The sequence below is a fragment of the Phyllobates terribilis genome, unplaced genomic scaffold, assembly GCF_046119375.1.
Source record: "Phyllobates terribilis strain yellow unplaced genomic scaffold, ASM4611937v1 Scaffold_76__1_contigs__length_6945272, whole genome shotgun sequence".
NCBI classification, from domain to species: Eukaryota; Metazoa; Chordata; class Amphibia; order Anura; family Dendrobatidae; genus Phyllobates; species Phyllobates terribilis.
In genome coordinates this window covers 5,447,236-5,465,016 of record NW_027362836.1, presented here as the reverse complement: position 1 = coordinate 5,465,016, position 17,781 = coordinate 5,447,236, and positions in this window count along the sequence as shown.

Sequence of the window (17,781 nt, the reverse complement as noted above, 5' to 3'; positions counted from 1 at the left end):
TAGGACAACATTGGATCATTCAGAGATCCTCACTGAACTTCTGGAGTGAGTTTGCTGCACTGAAAGTAAAGGGGCTGAATAATATTGCACGCCCCACTTTTCATTTTTTATTTTTAAGTTTAAAATATCCAATTAATTTCATTCCCACTTGTTGATTCTTCCCAAAAAAATTTGAATTTTATATCTTTATGTTTGAAGCCAGAAATGTGGCAAAAGGTGGAAAAGTTCAAGGGGGCCAAATCCTTTCACAATGCACTGTATCTACCACTCGCTGACCTCCCTCTGTGAGAAGCTGATGGTTATTAATGATGGAATACAATGTTTTATTATAGCGGTGAGTGCTGCATTCACTTCTTACACTCATTCATGTGGATTTGTCTGATTAGTGACCTTATATCATGGGGCTGCTCAGAGTATAAAAATTTACCAAAAAGGTGTGGTCTGTTTATTTTCTTTTGGTTTCCATTTTGTTTTACTTTTTTTTTTTTCTTTACGTGGATCTTTCAGTAAAAAATAAATAAATAAAAAATAAAATATAGTCAACCTCTGGTATGCTCTACTACCATGAGATCCCCATAATAAAGGCAGAATTTAATAAAGGGTTACACATTTATCCAAGACATTGAAAGTTATGGTTAAAAAGGTAAAAAGACTTTTCTTTTTTTGCAGCAAAATTGGCTACAATTGCCCAGACAGGTTATATTTGCCCACAGCGTGGGACTGGGGAGACTGGGGCCCACCCTACAGCTAGATGCAGATACCGGTTAGCCGTTATCCCCGTTATAGTGGGACCTCGACTGTAAAACACAGGCGGCTCCTGCACATCTACTGTGCGCACAGCACAACTGGGATGGACAATTACGGTAGTTTGCATTAAAGGGCTTCTTTGGTGAAAACAAGTTATCACCGATCCATGGGCTCCTCAGGATTGGTGATAACTTAATGATCGTTTGGGTCCGACCATTGGAAACCGCACTGATCAGAATTGGGAAGTTTTATCCCTGACAGGACAATTTTATAGGTGGGATGTCTGACCGCAGATCCATTCATTCTCTATGGGGCTTCCAGAAAAAAACAAGAGCAGCGCTCGCAGCCATTGAGGGAATGAATGGATCAGTGGTGAAGTCGCACATGCTGCTCCAGTCTAGTGGGGATAAAAGCTCCACATTCTACCAATCGGTGCGGGTCCCAGCAGTCAGACCCCCACCAATCAATACCTTATCACTTATCCTTTGGAAAGGTGATTACTTGTTTTCACAATAGAATTCCTGTAAGTGCATCTTGTTCCAAGTATTTAATCACAAATCTAAATAAAGATTATTCTCCTAATATCAGAGAGAACAATTGACTGCTATACACAACACAATCCACTTTTTCAAGACCAATAATACCAATAATACCACATTCAAGGGAGAACCAACGTGACACTGTGACCAGACCACATATTACCAGCATAAAGCGACCGAATAATCCCACGTAGAAGGGAGAAATACAGCCACACCGTGACCAGACCACATATTACCACCACATAGTGACCGAATAATACCACATATTGTATAAGGGACAAATATCGCCACACCATGATCAGACCAGATTTTAGCAGCATATAGCGACCAAATTATTCCACATAGAAGGGAGAACTACCGTCACACCGTGAGCAGACCACATGACCACCACATAGTGACCGAACAATACCTCATACTGTAAAAGGGACAAATATCGCCACACCATGACCAGACCAGATTTTAGCAGCATATAGCGACCAAATTATTCCACATAGAAGGGAGAACTACCGTCACACCGTGAGCAGACCACATATGACCACCACATAGTGACCGAACAATACCTCATACTGTAAAAGGGAGAAATATCGCCACACCATGACCAGACCAGATATTACCAACATATAGCGACCAAATAATTCCACATACAAGGGAGAAATACCACCACACCATGTCCACACCACATAGTGACCAAATAATAACACATACAGGGATAAATACCACACCATGACCGGACCAGATATTACAACATAGTGACCGAATATTACAATACTGATCATTAATGAAATGTCCTCGGATGCACATTCAGTTGAAACCAGTGGGCCCCCTCTACGTCCTGCTCAGGGTCCTGCCAAGGACCCTGGCCCACCGGATAATCGTCCAGTGTCCCGGTGCTCCAGTCAGACCCTGTTTGCCCACCAAACTCATCCATTTAAATGTCTGATTTTAGAGTTTGCATTGTGTTCCTTTTCTTTGCTTATAAAAACATAATAATTATAGTCTATGAACCTTCTCTGATGCTGATGGTTCACAAAAGAAATTTGAGACATGTTTGATTGTAATCTGATTTGCAGATAAAGCTGGCCCATTCAAATGATTGGATTGCCAAAAAAAGATCCATTTGCATCCTTGTTCTGTATGTTTTTCACTGACTAATGTTAGAAGTTTGTAAATCTTCATCACTTTTTTTCTCTCATCAATAGGTGGCAGAAAATGTCATTTTACAACATGAGGAGAGAAAACTTCATTCCATCACTTTACCTGATGGGCCCATGCAGGGTCGGACTGGCCTGGTGTGATAAATTCCCGGTGGGCCCCGATGAGGGAGTGAGAGAATTGGTAGCGGGGGCTCTTAAAAAGTGCGGACCCTTTAAAAGTGCAGCCGAAGGAAATGTAGCGTCGCGTGCGGCGCTCCTACTATTCAGTGGTGACAGCGGGTGACGCGCATAGTCACATGACAGGAGGACGTGTTCTTGGTGGGCGGTGACACGCACCGCGCTCTGCTTTCCCGCTGGTGGCTGGCAGTTGTGTGGTGTCAGGTGACACGCTGACGTCACGCTCTCCTCTCCCTGCTCCCCTGCCGGTTTTTGATACGCCGACGCCGCGCTCTGCTCTCCAGTCCCGGCTCCTGCTCCCTTGGAATTGGCCTTGTAACACCGGCTCCCGTCCGGGTATGGAACACCGCACCAGCACCGCGCACCGCCCTCTTCTCTCCTGCTCTCTTGGCCTTTTAAGCCGGCTCCTGGGCTGAGTATGCGGTGACCTGCACTCTGCTCTCTCACCATCACCCTGGAAACAAGGCTGCAGGCCCCGGCTACAGCTCTCCCTGCTTCAACTTCAAGTCAAGTGCAATATCCACGTTTTTCTGGGTGAGTGTTCCCAGCATTGGTCATCATCCATATATGGAGGGGTCGCAGGCTGGTCACATGGTGACATGGATGGAGACATGGGGCTGAAGGGGGGGCTGGATGGACCCATGGGGACATGGATGGGGACATGGGGCTGAAGGGGGGGCTGGATGGACCCATGGGGACATGGATGGGGACATGGGGCTGAAGGGGGGGCTGGATGGACCCATGGGGACATGGATGGGGACATGGGGCTGAAGGGGGGGCTGGATGGACCCATGGGGACATGGATGGGGACATGGGGCTGAAGGGGGGGCTGGATGGACCCATGGGGACATGGATGGGGACATGGGGCTGAAGGGGGTGCTGGATGGATCCATGGGGACATGGATGGGGACATGGGGCTGAAGGGGGTGCTGGATGGATCCATGGGGACATGGATGGGGACATGGGGCTGAAGGGGGGGCTGGATGGACCCATGGGGACATGGATGGGGACATGGGGCTGAAGGGGGGGCTGGATGGACCCATGGGGACATGGATGGGGACATGGGGCTGAAGGGGGGGCTGGATGGACCCATGGGGACATGGATGGGGACATGGGGCTGAAGGGGGGGCTGGATGGACCCATGGGGACATGGATGGGGACATGGGGCTGAAGGGGGGGCTGGATGGACCCATGGGGACATGGATGGGGACATGGGGCTGAAGGGGGGGCTGGATGGACCCATGGGGACATGGATGGGGACATGGGGCTGAAGGGGGGGCTGGATGGACCCATGGGGACATGGATGGGGACATGGGGCTGAAGGGGGGGCTGGATGGACCCATGGGGACATGGATGGGGACATGGGGCTGAAGGGGGGGCTGGATGGACCCATGGGGACATGGATGGGGACATGGGGCTGAAGGGGGGGCTGGATGGACCCATGGGGACATGGATGGGGACATGGGGCTGAAGGGGGGGCTGGATGGACCCATGGGGACATGGATGGGGACATTGGGCTGAAGGGGGGGCTGGATGGACCCATGGGGACATGGATGGGGACATGGGGCTGAAGGGGGGGCTGGATGGACCCATGGGGACATGGATGGGGACATGGGGCTGAAGGGGGGGCTGGATGGACCCATGGGGACATGGATGGGGACATGGGGCTGAAGGGGGGGCTGGATGGACCCATGGGGACATGGATGGGGACATGGGGCTGAAGGGGGGGCTGGATGGACCCATGGGGACATGGATGGGGACATGGGGCTGAAGGGGGGGCTGGATGGACCCATGGGGACATGGATGGGGACATGGGGCTGAAGGGGGGGCTGGATGGACCCATGGGGACATGGATGGGGACATGGGGCTGAAGGGGGGGCTGGATGGACCCATGGGGACATGGATGGGGACATGGGGCTGAAGGGGGGGCTGGATGGACCCATGGGGACATGGATGGGGACATGGGGCTGAAGGGGGGGCTGGATGGACCCATGGGGACATGGGGCTGAAGGGGGGGCTGGATGGACCCATGGGGACATGGGGCTGAAGGGGGGGCTGGATGGACCCATGGGGACATGGGGCTGAAGGGGGGGCTGGATGGACCCATGGGGACATGGGGCTGAAGGGGGGGCTGGATGGACCCATGGGGACATGGGGCTGAAGGGGGGGCTGGATGGACCCATGGGGCTGAAGGGGGGGCTGGATGGACCCATGGGGCTGAAGGGGGGGCTGGATGGGGACATGGGGCTGGATGGACCCATGGGGCTGAAGGGGGGGCTGGATGGACCCATGGGGACATGGGGCTGAAGGGGGGGCTGGGTGGACCCATGGGGACATGGGGCTGAATGGGGGGGCTGGCTGGACCCATGGAGACATGGATGGGGCTGATGGGGGGGCTGGCTGGACCCATGGGGACATGGAGGGGGACATGGGGCGGAAAGGGGGGCTGGCTGGACCCATGGGGACATGGAGGGGGACATGGGGCGGAAAGGGGGGCTGGATGGACCCATGGGGACATGGGGCTGAAGGGGGGGCTGGGTGGACGCATGGGGTGACATATGGATGGAGGCAGGGGGCTGAAGGGGGGGCTGGCTGGACGCATGGGGAGACATGGATTGAGGCACGGGGCTGAAGGGGGGGGCTGGCTGGACGCATGATCGGACACATGGAGGTGAAGGTGGCCAAGTTGGGGACCTGGATGGACACATGGAGGTGAAGGGCGGCAAGCTGGACACATGGGGACCTGGATAGATATATGGGGTGGGGTGGGATGCATATATGAGGGGGACAGGATGGATATATGAAGGGGGGCGGGCTGGACACATGGAGGCCCGGATGGATATATGGGAGGGGCAGGCTGGACACATGGAGACCAGAATGGATATATGGGGGGGGGGGGGGGGTCAGGTTGGATAGATGGGTGGCCACGCTGGACAAGGGACTTTATTACTGTTTAGGGGCCAGATTGAGGAACTTTATTAGTTTATGATGGCGAATGGGGAACATTATTACTTTAGAGTCCAATTAGGGACATTATTACTTCTGTAATATAATTTACTTTTTAGGAAACTGTTTTCCATAAGAGGGGACAAAAGGGGGGTCCTGTTACTGTGCAGGGCGCCACTATGTCGCTTTATTTCTTCAACTGGTGTAGTGTAGAATCCTGGGGAAAAGTGGGAATGTGCTCTAAAAGAGATCAGTTATTGATAACTGTGTGTTATTTTCTGCAGAGATGATTCCTGGCTGGAAGAAGTGATGGCGGACTGTGCCAGATGAAGAAAAGCGAAGATGAAGAACTTCACCTAGAGACATCACTGGTGAGTCAGTGTATTACTGTACACTTACACTATATAGTATATACTGAGCTCCTGTGTATGTCACTCGTGATAACTGTATTACCTGTACACTATATACAGAGCTCCTGTGTATAATGTCACCGGTGATCACTGTATTACCTGTACACTGACACTATATACAGAGCTCCTGTGTATAATGTCACTGGTGATCACTGTATTACCTGTACACTGACACTATATACAGAGCTCATATGTATAGTGACAGTGTTGTTAGTATTGTGGTTTTTATTCCTGATCAGTATTGTATTATTTGGTCACTATGTGGTGGTAATATGTGGTCTGGTCATGGTGTGGTGATATTTGTCCCTTTTGTATGTGGTATTATTGGTGTTATTATAGTGGATTATGTTGTGTATGGCGGTTATTTGTTCTCGCTGAGATTAACTAGGAAAAGATTTTTTTTCCATGAGGCCACGGCTTCACTATCAGTATTTGGTCAGTATTTTTTCTCAGTAGTGAGAGGCAAAAGCAGGAGTGGGTGATAAATCCACAATTGGTGACTTGTTTCTATTCTCCCTTTTCTCTGATTGTTCCTCACCTGGTTTTGGCTCCCACTCCTGAGAATAATCCTGACTGAATACTGATAGTGGGGCTGTGGCCTTAGAGATGAAATACTTGGAGCAGAGCGTCAGAGATGCACTTACAGGGGTTCTCCGGTGAAAACAAGTCATCACCTCTCCACAGGATCAGTGATAACTTATTGATTGGTGGGGGTCTGACTACTGGGACCTGCACCGATCGGCAGAATGTGGAGCTTTTCTCCCCATTAGACTGGAGCTCATGTGCGACTCGACCACTGATCCATTCATTCCCTCAGAGGCTGCGAGCGCTGCTCTTTTTTGGAAGCCCCCAAGAGAACGAATGAGGCTGTGGTCAGACGTCCCACCTGTCGCTGCATTGTAAAATGGGGATAAGTGTCCTGTCAGGTATAAAACTTCCCCATTCTTCCAATCGGTGCGGTTTCCAATCAATAAGTGATCACCTATCCTGTGTAGCCCATGAATCTGTGATCACTTGTTTTAACCAAAGAAGCTCTTTCATGCAAACTCCAGAAATTGTCCATCCCTGTTCTAGTCTGTGCACAGTAGATGTGAGGAGCCGCCGGTCACTGCTCCACTATAACAGGGAGAGCAGAGAAAAGAGATCTGCATATTGCTGGAGGTGGCCCCTAGAGTCAATGTCCTGTGTGGGCCCCAGACACCCCAGTCCGACCCTGCTGACATCTGATTAAGTCCTAAGGCCCCGTTCACATGTCAGGTTTTAATCAGTGTTTTTTTTTCTCATTTTCATCTGATTTTGGTCAGTGTGGCAGTTTTTCTCCTCAGTGGGGCATATTTTTTATATGTAAAGTAAAAAGCTAAAGGTTTCCTAGCCTCGCTTGCCCGGCCTATAGACCCTGGAAAACAAGCAGTACAGGCAACATGGTTGGTTCTGGCCATTTTTCTGACAGACTCATTGACTTCAATAGATGATCTTTACCTACAAATCGGATGGAAATCGGACCGGTCTCAGTTCTGATTTACAGATCAATTGTCCACAAAAAAATAGAGCTGTAAACCTGTCCCCGGTCTATAACGGAGCATATTCTACCTGTTAGAGAAATAACCAGACGTGAAAAGAGCCATGTGCTATTCTTACAGGGAAGGGGCCACCATTTTATGTTTTGTATTAATAATTATGTAATCAATTATTTTTAATACAAAATTAAATATCCCACTTTATTAGTTTTTTATGTATTTATCTTTACATTGGCCACTAGGGGCTGCCATTTTTATTTGGGGGGTGTAAGAAGCGCTCTTACACGCCTCATTTACAGCAGCCCTGGCCATAAGAGACAGTAGTCTGTCACCGACCCTATCTCTAACATTAGAGGCCGCTCCTCCTGCCTCTAGCTGTGACCTGGGCACGCCCCCTTGGCTGTTCAGGTCGCAGCCGTGGGAGGAGATTGCAGCCATCTTTGTGGAGCCTGCAGTGTAAGCTGTACATTCCCCCTATCGTCGCACGCACTGCTCAGTCAGAGCGTGCCATGACAGGAGCTGCCGGGGAGGAAATGCCTGGGAGTGGACGTCCCGAGTGAGTATCTGCGGCGGCGCCGTGCGGTGATCTCAGCTTCTCTGCTGTTATCACTGCCGACATCTTCAGGCAACACAGACACAGCGCTGCATGGGAACGTGGAAGGTGAGTAGAAGCGCTTATTGTTTTGTTTGGTTTTTTTCCTTTGCATTGAATATATGGGGGCATATACACACAAGGGTGTAGTTGGAGGCATATACCCACCAGGGTGGAGGGGGGGGGGGCATATATCCACCAGGATGGATGGAAGGGGCATATACCCACCAGGATGTAGGGAGTGTGCATATACCCACCAATGAAGGGGGGCATTTACCCACCAGGATGGATGAAGGGGGCATATATCCACCAGGATGGATGGAGGGGGGGCATATATCCACAAGGATGAAGGTGGGGCTTATGCCGACAAGGATGGAGGGGGGCATATACCCATCAGGATGGATGGAGGGGGGCATATACCCATCAGGATGGATGGAGGGGGCATATACCCACCAGGATGGATGGAGGGGGGGCATATACCCACCCACCAGGATGGATGGAGGGGGGGCATATACCCACCCACCAGGATGGATGGAGGGGGGGCATATACCCACCAGGATGGATGGAGGGGGGGCATATACCCACCAGGATGGATGGAGGGAGGCATATACCCACCAGGATGGATGGAGAGGTGGCATATACCCACCAGGATGGAGAGGTGGCATATACTCACCAGAATAGAGGGAGGGGGCATATACACCTACCCAGGATGGATGGATGGAGGGGCATATACACCTACCCAGGATAGATGGATGGAGGGGCATATACACCTACCCAAGATAGATGGATGGAAGGGCATATACACCTTCCCAGGATGGATGGATGGAGGGGCATATACACCTACCCAGGATAGGTGGATGGAAGGGCATATACACCTACCCAGGATAGGTGGATGGAAGGGCATATACACCTTCCCAGGATGGATGGATGGAGGGGCATATACACCTACCCAGGATGGATGGATGGAGGGGCATATACACCTACCCAGGATGGATGGATGGAAGGGCATATACACCTACCCAGGATGGATGGATGGAGGGGCATATACACCTCCCCAGGATGGATGGATGGAGGGGCATATACACCTCCCCAGGATGGATGGATGGAGGGGCATATACACCTACCCAGGATGGATGGATGGAGGGGCATATTCTCCTACCAAGGATGGAAGGAGGGGCATATACTCCTACCCAGGATGGATGGAGGGGCATATACATCTACCCAGGATGGATGGAGGGGCATATACACCTACCCAGGATGGATGGAGGGGCATATACACCTACCCAGGATGGATGGAGGGGCATCTACACCTAACGAGGATGGATAGATGATGGAGCATATATACTTACCCAGGATGGAGGGAGGGGCATATACACCTACCCAGGATGGATGGAGGGGCATATACACCTACCCAGGATGGATGGAGGGGCATATACATCTACCCAGGATGGATGGAGGGGCATATACACCTACCCAGGATGGATGGAGGGGCATATACACCTACCCAGGATGGATGGAGGGGCATATACACCTACCCAGGATGGATGGAGGGGCATATACACCTACCCAGGATGGATGGAGGGGCATATACACCTACCCAGGATGGATGGAGGGGCATATACACCTACCCAGGATGGATGGAGGGGCATATACACCTACCCAGGATGGATGGAGGGGCATATACACCTACCCAGGATGGATTTATGGATGGAGGGGCATCTACACCTACCCAGGATGGATGGATGGAGGGGCATATACACCTACCCAGGATGGATGGATGGAGATGCATATACACCTACCCAGGATGGATGGTTGGAGGGGCATATACACCTACCCAGGATGGATGGTTGGAGGGGCATATACACCTACCCAGGATGGATGGTTGGAGGGGCATATACACCTACGCAGGATGGATGGATGGAGGGGCATCTACATCTACCCAGGGTGGATGGATGGATGTATGGAGGGGCATATACAGCTACCAGAATAGACTACCCAGGATGGATGGATGAAGGGGCATATACACCTACCCATGATGGATGGATAGATGGAGGGGCATATACACCTACCCAAGATGGATGGATGGAGGGGCATATACACCTACCCAAGATGGATGGATGGAGGGGCATATACACCTACCCAAGATGGATGGATGGAGGGGCATATACACCTACCCAGGATATATGGATGGAAGGGTATATACACCTACCCAGGATGGATGGATGGAGGGGCATATACACCTGCCCATGATGGATGGATGGAGGGGGATATACACCTACCTAGAATGGATGGAGGGGTATCCACACCCACTATGGATGGATGGAGTGGCAACTACACCTACCAAGGATGGATTGATCGATGGAGGGACATCTACACCTACCCAGAATGGATGAATGGAGGGGTAGCTACACCTACCCAGGATGGATGGATGGAGGGGCATATACACCTACCCAGGATGGATGGATGGAGGGGCATATACACCTACCCAGGATGGATGGATGGAGGGGCATATACACCTACCCAGGATGGATGGATGGAGGGGCATATACACCTACCCAGGATGGATGGATGGAGGCGCATATACACCTACCCAGGATGGATGGATGGAGGCGCATATACACCTACCCAGGATGGATGGATGGAGGGGCATATACACCTACCCAGGATGGATAGATGGAGGGGTATATACACCTACCCAGGATGGATGGATGGAGGGGCATATTCTCCTAACAAGGATGCATGGAGGGGCATATGCTCCTACCCAGCATGGATGGATGGAGGGTCATCTACACCTACCCATGATGGATGGATGGAAGGTCATCTACGCCTACCCAGAATGGATGGATGGAGGGGCATAAACACATACTAGAATAGACTACTCAGGATGGATGGATGGAGGGTCATCTACGCCTACCCAGAATGGATGGATGGAGGGGCATATACACCTACCCATGATGGATGGATGGGCCGATACACCTACCCAGGATTGATTGATGGATGGAGGGGCATCTACAACTACCCAGAATTGATGGATGGAGGGGCATCTACAACTACCCAGAATTGATGGATGGAGAGGCATATACACCTACCCAGGATGGATGGATGGAGAGGCATATACACCTACCCAGGATGGATGGATGGAGAGGCATATACACCTACCCAGGATGGATGGATGGAGAGGCATATACACCTACCCAGGATGGATGGAGGGGCATATACACCTACCCAGGATGGATGGAGGAAGGGACATATACTGCTACCCAGGATGGATGGATGGAGGGCCATATACACCTACTCAGGATGGATGGACGGGCAAATACACCTACCCAGGATGGATGGAGGGGCCGAAACACCTACCCAGGATGGATTGATGGATGGAGGGGCATCTACAACTACCCAGAATTGATGGATGGAGAGGCATATACACCTACCCAGGATTGATGGATGGAGAGGCATATTTACCTACCCAGGATGGATGGATGGAGGGGCATATACACCTACCCAGGATGGATAGATGGAGGGAGGGACATATACTGCTACCCAGGATGGATGGATGGAGGGGCATTTACACCTACTGAGGAAGGATGGAAGGGTATATACACCTACCCAGGATGGATGGATGGAGGGGCATATACACCTACCCAGGATTGATGGATGGAGAGGCATATTCACCTACCCAGGATGGATGGATGGAGGGGCATATTCACCTACCCAGGATGGATGGATGGAGGGGCATATACACCTACCCAGGATGGATGGATGGAGGCGCATATACACCTACCCAGGATGGATGGATGGAGGCGCATATACACCTACCCAGGATGGATGGATGGAGGCGCATATACACCTACCCAGGATGGATGGATGGAGGCGCATATACACCTACCCAGGATGGATAGATGGAGGGGCATATACACCTACCCAGGATGGATGGATGGAGGGGCATATTCTCCTACCAAGGATGGATGGAGGGGCATATACTCCTACCCAGCATGGATGGAGGAAGGGACATATACTGCTACCCAGGATGGATGGAGGGGCATAAACACATACTAGAATAGACTACCCAGCATGGATGGATGGAGGGTCATCTACGCCTACCCAGAATGGATGGATGGAGGGCCATCTACGCCTACCCAGTATGGATGGATGGAGGGGCATAAACACATACTAGAATAGACTACCCAGGATGGATGGATGGAGGGTCATCTACGCCTACCCAGAATGGATGGATGGAGGGTCATCTACACCTACCCATGATGGATGGATGGGCCGAAACACCTACCCAGGATGGATTGATGGATGGAGGGGCATATACACCTACCCAGGATTGATGGATGGAGAGGCATATTCACCTACCCAGGATGGATGGATGGAGAGGCATATTCACCTACCCAGGATGGACGGATGGAGGGGCATATACACCTACCCAGGATGGATGGAGGGGCATATACACCTACCCAGGATGGGGACCATATTCAATATACCAGGATGGGGCATATAGAAGGATGAGGGGCATATACTGTAGGGCGTATATGGTGTCATTACGCTTTGGCTCTTTTGATACCTGTGATACGTCTGACCTCATAGTATGTCCCCCCCTTTTTACTCTTTTGAAGGAGGCTGTTTTACACTTGAAGCATATATGTGTTGCAATCCATAACTAAATCGTGTATATTTTTTATTTTTCCTCTTTAGTGGTTAACTCTGGAATGAAGCACCGCTTTGTATTCATTTATATGAGATATTTTCATGTGCTGAGTGTCGGATTATTTGTTATCCCTCCTCTTTTTCTCAGATATGATTGTAATTTGATTTATCATGAGACGATGGATTTTCGTTTTTTATACAGTTCTTCCCATTTTTGTATTGTTTTAGATAAACCTTGATAAACGCTGAGGCCGAAGTGTTGGTCATACATCTGTATCATGAACAATTTATTGTCTGAATAAATACCTTGATTTGCATCAATATCCATTGTGCCTAAAGGTATATATATATATATATATATATATATATATAATATAATATAATATAATATAATATAATATAATATAATATAATATAATATAATATAATATAATATATATATATATATATATATATATAATATATATATAATAGGTATTTTTGCATGTGAGTTTTCTTATAATGTTTTTAAATAGAAGACCGTATTGCGATATCATTGAGATACAAATGTTTCTGTTGCGATCCTCAGCTCTACCTGAGAACACAATCTGCGTGGGACTGGGCCGAGTGGGGGACATCTGGCCAACATATAGCGGCGGGCACTCTGCAGCAACTCAGCACTGTTGACTTTGGAGGTCCTCTTCATTCCCTGGTGGTCAGCGGCTGCATGCATCCCCTAGAACTGGATATGCTAAGACTGTTTGCTGTGGAGCCCTCTAGTTTCGATCAGATAAATGTGGAGGACAGCTCAACATATCTGTCATCATAGACAATCTGTGCCGAATCCGCACCCCTCACTGCTGAGCAGCTACCCTGTCTAGGTGGCAGCACACAGTGCTTTGTGTGTGTCCCATTGTGTTACTAGTGATATAGCAGTATACTAGGGATGCACCAGCTCCACATTTTTATTAATATTACTCCAGATATGGACGAAACCCTCCAAGATGCAGGCTTTATTATACTACAGAATTTTGGTGCATTCATAATATATGCTCAAGCACTTTAATAGAAACCTGTTCCACCATGTCCATCCTTCACTGCGTTACTGGTATTTATTTGGAAACACAGGGATATTCCAGGAAAACGTGTTTTATGCTTAATAGAAATAAACTGATAACATTTTCAAAGAATTTCCATTGGTGTTTATCTCCTTTTTTGTAATTTACCTGTCTGGTTAATTCACACTTTTCATGTTTTTTCTACAACCAGTTAATGGGGTGGTCTCAGTTTCTTAAAGGGAGTCTGTCACCCCCAATACTCAAATCATTTATGGATTTGTATAGGAATCTTGGCCCCTATAAAAAAAAATTATACTTTAGGTACAGATTATATTTTTATGCAAAAACAGCATTTACACCCCACGCTTAATTACCATCCTCTGCCCCTTACAATGATTGACAGCACTGCCTATATTGAATCCTCAGCCCTGCACACACTGACACTGCAGGAGCTGAAAACTCAGTGTCCGAGCTTGCGGGCATCCTCTGATCCCCTTGTCCAGTCTACAGTTGTCTCGCTCAGTGGGCAGAAAAAAGCTTTTACTTAAAAATTGTAAGTCTCGATTTGAGTTTGCCAAAAAACATGTGGGAGACTCCCAAAATATATGGAGGAATGTGCTGTGGTCAGATGAGACCAAAATTGAACTTTTTGGCCACCAAGGTAAATGCTGTGTCTGGCACCAAACCAACAGCTCATCACCCCAAGAACACCATCCCCACAGTGAAACATGGTGGTTGTAGTATCATGCTGTGGGTATGTTTTTCTGCAGCAGCCACCTCCATTATCTGAATGCAAGGAAGATTGTGAACTTGTGCTACTTGTGAAGTAACACTTTGTCATTTCTGCTCCATTCTGTCTTCAAGCACAGGGTTAACAATGCTCTGACTCCATATCCGGCTTCATGGCTTGATCATAGATGCTAGATCCTGATTCCCAAGAAAATCCCACCAACCCAAGATTGTGAAAGAAATGCACAAAACACTTTTAGTGAATGTTAAATAGACCAAATTTTATTACAAATCATATTATTTCATTCAGTGTCTGAAATTTAGAATCAGCCAATTGCTATGAAAAAGACACTGAAAATGGCAAACCTCCGACTCACGAAGAATCATCCGTCAGCACTCAGGAGAGGAAAACCCCCTGTGGAGGAAACCTCTAGGGAACCATGGCTGGAGGACTTGCCCATCCCTCGGGCTTAGAAGGATAGTGCCAACAAGTAACAGCAAATTGTACTAGAATTTGTACATTGTATCATATTTACAGTGAGACATGATATACATCCACTATAGATATGATAGCAGTGAAATCACATAGTCACACAAGTTACACATTACATCATCAGAAAACAGACAGTAATGGAGAAGGTCAAAGTAGGTGCCCTGTGCGAGCACCATATGGAGAAGTCTAATGCAACATCTCCAGGCCGTACACATAAAGGTGAAGGCAACTAGTACCGGACGTGAGGGAGATCTGGCTGCAACATCTGTCACCCCATTGATCGCTAGGGTTAGTTTGATCTGGCTGGCTAGGCGGTATGGCTGATCTGGCTAGCTAGGCGATATGGCTGATCTGGCTGGCTAGGCGGTTTGGCTGATCTGGCTGGCTAGGCGGTATGGCTGATCTGGCTGGCTAGGCGATATGGCTGATCTGGCTGGCTAGGCGGTATGGCTGATCTGGCTGGCTAGGCCGTATCCCCTTCCTCCCTTACAGGTTATGGAGTGATGAAGCTCCAGGTCTCCAGACACATCAAGTACGGCGCTTCATACGGCTGAATGACCTGTGGTTCCGGAATCATCTTTTATATCATAGATGTATGTGTTTATGACATCAGCACAGTTGCTGTAGTTACCACAGGTGTTTATTACTGGTGCTTCACTGGCTAGAAAGTCTCTCTGTGTTCCAAAGAATTAACCCTTGAATGACTGGCATTGTACATTTGTCCAGAATCCTGTAACATAATCTTGTCACTGTGCAGGACCGTTATCAATATTATACTTTAAAATTGCCCTAAACAAAGTCTAATTAGTGAGCGCATCTACAGATTTGATGGGTAACAAGCACAATAATCCCCTTAAGCCCTACTAAATGCATAAATGTCCAATATGAGCACAGAGCAGTCCATACAGAATGGATGATATAGAGGGCAATACAGTTAGATAAAGAAGTAGAAAGCCAAACCAAGTAAATGACTCCTGAGATCTCGGCTACTGAGGTCTCAATTGCGCATCTGCTGCCTCAGGCGGCCATTTGTGTAACACAAGTGATCGGAAGATCACAGCTTCTAGTCTGCTAAGGAGACTATTGAAGCATGTAAAAAGTAAAAAAAAAATATTTAAAAGTTCAAATCACCCCCCTTTTGCCCCATGCAAAATAAAACAATCAAAAATACACGTTTGGTATCGCCGCATTTAGAATCGCCCGATCTATCAATATATAAAAAGAATGACTTCGATCAGTAAACCGTATAACGAGAAAAAAAAGAAAACTCCAAAATTAAGTTGTTTTGGTCGCCGCAACATTGCATTAAAATGTAATAACAGGCGATGATAACATCATATCTACACCAAAACGGTATCAATAAAAATGTCAGCTCAGTGCGCAAAAAATAATCCCTGACCCGGCTCTAGATCACCAAAAATGGAGACGCTACCGGTCTCGGAAAAATTATTATTATTTTTAACAAGCTTTGAATTTTGATTTCACCACTTAAATAAAATAGAAGCTGCACATGTTTGGTAACTACGAACTCGTAATGGCCTGGAGAATCATAATGGCCGGTCAGTGTTAGCATTTACTGAACATGGAAAAAAAAAACCTTTTGTGGAATTGCACTTTTTTTGCCATTTCACTGCACTTGGATATTTTTCCCATTTTCCAGTACACAATATGGTAAAATCAATGGTGGTGTTCAAAAGAATAACTCATCCCACAATAAAACAAGCCCTCACATGGCCATATTGACGGAAAAATAAAAAAGTTATGGCTCTGGGAAGAAGGGGAGCAAAAAATGAAAGCGCAAAAACCTGAGGTGATAAAGGGGTTAACTGGAATTTTCTGCCATGGACTCATTGGCAAATCTGAAATAGATATTTCTCGCTCCCTTATCAGTGTGGAAACATATATCTTTGGCCTCATTCAGACGTCTGTTTTTCATGTTTGTGTCCTCTCCATATTTGTTACGGATAGATCACATACACAATATAATCTGTGGAGTCGTCCACATGTCATTTTTTTTTTGTTGAAAACCGCGTAGTGTCCGTTTTTTATCCTAGTGGTTGATGAAAATTCTCCAGTCAGATCTATGGGTCCATGACATCGCTGACAGCTGGCATTGCCATCCATGTGCTGTCTGTGATAACACTGTTACCATAGTAACATAGTAACATAGTTAGTAAAGCCGAATAAAGACTTGCGTCCATCAAGTTCGACCTGTTAGTTCTGTAATTGGTAAAGTTGATCCAGAGGAGGGCAAAAACCCCAAATGATTTAGCCAATCTTCACCTGAGGAAAAATTCCCTCCCGACTCTGAAACCAGCAGTCAGAATAAATCCCTGTATCAACCTACTATTTTATTTTATTTTTAAGTATATGCTGAAATCTGCCTGGTATCTAGAAATGCATCCAGTCCCCGCTTGAACTGGTGTAGTGAATCCGACATTACCGTCTCCTCACTCAGTGAATTCCATATTCTCACTGCTCTTACCGTAAAGAACCCCTTCCTATGCTGGTGCTGAAACCTTTTCTCTTCCAGTCTTAGTGAATGCCCTCTTGTTACCGTAATATCCCTCCTTTTGAACAAATCCCGGGCAAGATCTCTATACTGTCCCCTAACATATTTGTACACATTTATTATGTCCCCCCTCAACCTTCTCTTTTCCAGGCTGAATAGTCCTAGTTTTGCCAACCTCTCTGGGTATTGCAGTCCCTCCATTCCCTTTATTAATTTTGTTGCCCTCCTTTGTACCTTTTCAAGCTCATTTATATCCTTTCTATATATTGGGGCCCATA